The sequence below is a fragment of the Wolffia australiana genome, chromosome 7 (assembly GCF_029677425.1).
Source record: "Wolffia australiana isolate 7733 chromosome 7, ASM2967742v1".
In the NCBI taxonomy this organism is placed as follows: domain Eukaryota; kingdom Viridiplantae; phylum Streptophyta; class Magnoliopsida; order Alismatales; family Araceae; genus Wolffia; species Wolffia australiana.
The window spans coordinates 12,987,709-12,992,782 of record NC_135841.1 but is presented as its reverse complement, the minus strand read 5'-3'; the positions used below and the strand labels follow the sequence as shown (position 1 = coordinate 12,992,782).

Sequence of the window (5,074 nt, the reverse complement as noted above, 5' to 3'; positions counted from 1 at the left end):
AACCGCTCGACCTGAGGAGAGAGAAAATAAATTCAAAATTTGGCCTAAATCTTCAAAAAATCATAACTTTTCACCCTGATATCCAAATGACCTGAAATTTTCAGGGTTTGTTTGTAATAATCCTAACCACCTTTCTGAGCCAAGAACACTATAAATTGGCTTAGAAAGGTGGCAAAAGGGAACTTTGATTTTGAGCTCCAATACAATTGGCCTGGAGGACACAGCTTATTTCAATAGTTCAGATCCGGATTGGGGCCTCTCCAAAGTCTTGTAAGTCTTCATACCTCTTCAGATTCATGATTTCTTGAAGTTCGAACACGCCAAGGCATAGGCGAAAGGTATAGGCCCTAGATTCATGAATTTTTAGAGAGAAGCAGAGGATCTTTGGTAAGAAACCAAAAATTCTATCTTAGGAGTTAGATCTAATCATAATTCAACATTTCCTATCAGTTAGATCTGTCAATTTTGACAGATCTGACTGTTTAGACAAAAAATCCCCAAATTTCATGCACTTCTCTCTCTAGATTAAACTTTCACTTTCTCTCTCTAAAATTCAAAATTCAAGTTTCAATTCTTTAATTCTCATCAATCTGAACTTCCACACAAAATTTCATTCAAAAATTCTCTCATTCAATACCTTAATCCTAAAAATTTCATAAACTCTCTTAATTTTCTCTCTCTTCAAGTCTCTTACATTGAAATTCCACTTAAATTCACTAATTCACTCAGAAATTCTTGCAGACTGCCTCTCTAGGGTTCGACTCCTTACTCATCATTTTACTTAAATCTAAATTGAGAAAGGAATTATAAATTTCATTGCATAAGCCTAAGCAAACAACGACAAATTAGCGATTATAAACCGTAAAATTTAGGCTTATCAATTGGCGCCATTGCCGGGGAGGCACAGTGATTACAAGATTTCTTAGACAATTCTGAGACAGAGGAACTCTGTTTCTGAATTTTCTGAAATAGTTAATTGAGTTTAAAGAATTTCAAGATTCAGTTATTTTCTTGATATTAATTGTCATTTCTTAAGAGTTTATGCTATTCTTTAAAATTCTTTTGAGTTCACTGGAAGGTTAACAGTTTCTTTTGAGTTTCTGTTGCATGAACGGTAGAAGATCTCTTCTACCTCAGTTAGTGGAGAACACTGAACAGCAAAACAGTAGAAGAAAGACGAAGGTAAGATTCGAAGACGAGATGGAAGACGAAAGAGAAGAGAATGTAGATCAAGGAAGCAGAACTTTAAGGGAGATGGCTGCTCCCAAAGAGTACAAAGCTTTCACTAGCATTACAGCCTCACTGCCTGGAAATGTTAATTTCAAAGTGGATTCAGCAATGATAAATCTACTACCCACTTTTCATGGTTTTATTACGGAAGAACCTTATAATTTTTTGGATTGTTTTTCTAATCTTTGTGGAGCTTATCATTTTGCCGGAATACCACAAGACTTTATCAAGCTTCAACTCTTCCAATTTGCATTAAAGGATAGAGCTCATGAGTGGTTCATGGGGACTGGTAAAGAATTTAAATCATGGAATGAATTACAATCTTGTTTTCTTAATAGATATTTTTCCTACGGTAAAACTAATGCATTGAAAAAGGCTATAAGAGATTTCTGTCAAGGAAATGACACCTTAGGTGAAGCATGGGAACGTTTTATGTCATTAATCAGAAAATGTCCTCACCATGGAATTCCTGATTATGAGTTAGCACAAATTTTTTATGGAGGATTAGACTATCAAGATAAACAACTATTAGATATAGCTAGTGGAGGAAGTTTCATTAACACTAGGGCAGATAAATCCTTTAAAATTTTAGAGGACCTTGTGGAGGATTGGGCATTTAGGCAAAGTTGCACATACAATGCAAGAGATGCACCTGGGAAACGAGGTGGTATTCTCGAAGCAAAAGGTATGGACAATGAAAAAAGGATTGAAAAAATTGAAAGAGAGGTGAAAGAATCATTAGTGGATATTGCTGAAAATTTTAAGTGTATTTTAAGTGATGCATTAGCTCCTTTTAAGCAAGTTCAATCAGTTAATAGTGTTGGGTTGCCTCAGCAGGGTGGGTCAAGTTCTAATTTGAATTATACTAACCCTTCACAATTAGAAGATTTGAATGTTGTAGGAGGACAGCAAGCGGGGCCATCTCAATGGCAACCTAAGTCATCATTTGGGCAGCAACAATGGAGCAATGCAAACAATAATCCATACCAACAGAGGCAACAGTTCAAGCCCAGAATACCTCATCAAGATCAAGATCATACCATGAATAGTTATCAGCCTTATAAATCTCAACCAAATCAAGGTTTTGATCAAAATAACGCCTCTCTAATGCAAATGTTGAGAAAAATGCAGGAAGATACTGAAGCAAGGGAAAGGAGGTATGAAGAAGAAAGGAGGAGATATGAAGAAGAAAGGCAACTCATGATGAGAAGGATGGAGTCGCTAGAAAGAAGTCAAGAAGCTAGATGGAATCAAGCCAATATGAGAATTCAAGGTACTATAGAAGAAACAATTCCTAAGATGGAAAATCCAGGTCAACTTCCTACTCAACCTCTCATTAATCCTAGGAATATCTCATCTATTATTGATAATGGTATTTCTAATAGCACATTCTCTGATTCCTTTTATGAGTATACACATGATCCCCTTGAAATGAATGATGATAGTGAAAAAGTGAATGCAATATCTAAACTTAGGAATGGAAAAATCATAGAAAAAGTGGATGATGATAATTTAGTGGTAGAAGATGATGAAGAAAAGGATGAGGATGAAGAAATAGTAGGACAGAACACAGGTGAGGGAGAGGAAAAGAAGACATTAGATCCTAATCCTAAAGCCTATACTCCACCAATACCTTTTCCGAGTGCATTGAAATCTTCTAAGCAAAAACCAACTAATGAGAATTTGATTGAGCTATTTAAGAATGCCACCATCACTATACCCATAACAGAAGCCATCCAGCATATTCCTGCATATGCAAAATATGTTAAGGAACTATGCACTCCTACTAGAAAAAAGACAAGGATACAACTATCCGAAACCATAAGTGCGGTCATTTCCGAAAATATTCCCATTAAGAAGAAAGATCCAGGAGCTCCTTTGATTAAATGTGAAATAGGAGGACTAGTGTTTAGTAAATCATTATTAGATACTGGTGCTAGTGTCAATATCATGCCGAAACCTTTGTATGATAAATTTAAATTTGGAGATTTAGAACCGATTTCAATTGAGTTACAATTGGACGGATCAATTAGAGAACCATATGGGGTAGTGGAAGATGTGATTGTACAGGTTGCTGGATATAAATTCCTAGTAGACTTTATTGTTGTAGATATTAAAATAGTAGGAAAACTTTGTCATGCTCCTATAATTTTGGGAAGACCCTTTTTAGCCACCGCAAGAGTTAATGCCGATTTTGATACAGGGGTGGTTACTATGAAAGTAGGAAATGAAACTATTGAGATTTCAATTCCAAAACTCATGAAAGGTCCCAGGGATACTAGGAATGACATTTGTTTTATTGAGTTGGTGGAGGATGAAAAAATTGATGATAATTCACCTTTTCATGATTTATGTTCACCTTATGATGATTTTGAGAATGGCGTGTACTATTTTGATGATTTGAATCAAGGTATAGAAGAATTATTTCTTGTTGATAGTGATTTGCAGTTTTTGCATTCTAACAGTTCAAGTATCTCACCATTAGGCTTGCATTCTGAAATTGAACTGAAACTATTACCTTCATGCCTAAAATATTACTTTTTAGAGCAAGGTAATAGTAAACCTATAATCATATCATCATCCCTTTCAGCTGATCAAGAGAAGAAATTAATCACTTCTTTATCAAGCTATGATCATGCTCTTGGATGGAGGTTAAGTGATATTAAGGGTATCAACCCAAATACTTGTAGACAGAGAATTTTCTTGGAAGAAAATTCTAAGTCTATAAGGCAACCATAAGGAAACTTAACCCAATTATGGCGGAAGTTGTTAAGACAGAAATCATGAAATGGTTAGATGCTGGATTTATTTATGCTATATCAGACAGCCCATGGGTCAGCCCAATACATGTGGTGCCAAAGAAAACGGGATTGACCGTTGTAAAAAATGAGAAAGGAGAAGAAGTGCAAACAAGAGTCGCTTCTAGTTGGAGAATATGTATAGACTATAGGAAATTGAATGCTGTAACAAAGAAAGATCATTACCCATTGCCATTTATTGATCAAATTTTAGAAAGATTAGCTGGACATGAATATTACTGTTTTCTTGATGGATATTCCGGATATAATCAAATCGAGATTGATGAACTTGATCAAGAAAAAACCACTTTTACTTGCCCAGTAGGAACTTTTGCATTTAGAAGAATGCCGTTTGGGTTATGCAATGCACCAGCAACTTTTCAAAGATGTATGACAGCCATGTTTTCTGACTTAATTGGCAATGGTTTAGAGGTTTTTATGGATGATTTTTCTGTTTTTGGGACATCTTTTGACAATTGTTTGAGTAATCTTGAAAACGTTTTGCAGATTTGTGCCAAGAACAACCTGGTGCTAAATTGGGAGAAGTCCCATTTCATGGTAAAGGAAGGGATAGTGCTGGGACATCACATCAGCAAAAATGGAATCAAAGTGGACAGGGCAAAAGTGGAAAAAATTCAGAACCTAGCCCTGCCCACAACACTCAAAGAACTTAGGGGTTTTCTTGGGCATGCTGGCTTCTATAGGAGATTCATTCCAAATTTTGCAAAAATAGCAAAACCTCTAACTCAACTCACATCTAAAAATGCTGAATTTACATTTGATGATAATGCTAAAAATGCTTTTTTGCAGATTAAGGAAGCACTAGCTCAAGCACCTATACTCAAAGCACCAAATTGGAACTTCCCTTTTAAAATAATGTGCGATGCATCTGACTTTGCTGTGGGAGCTGTGCTGGGACAAAGAATTGAAAAGAAGCCAGTAGTGATATACTATGCAAGCAAAACACTGAATGAGGCTCAGGTAAATTACACTACAACTGAAAAAGAATTGCTTGCTATAGTATTTGCCCTTGAAAAATTTCGATC

At 35.7% G+C, this 5,074-nt stretch overlaps 1 pseudogene; it reads right to left on the bottom strand.

Moving 5' to 3' along the window:
• Positions 1-1,603: 1,603 nt before the first annotated feature.
• Positions 1,604-1,697, bottom strand: LOC144706252 (small nucleolar RNA R71; annotated as a pseudogene).
• Positions 1,698-5,074: the final 3,377 nt, after the last annotated feature.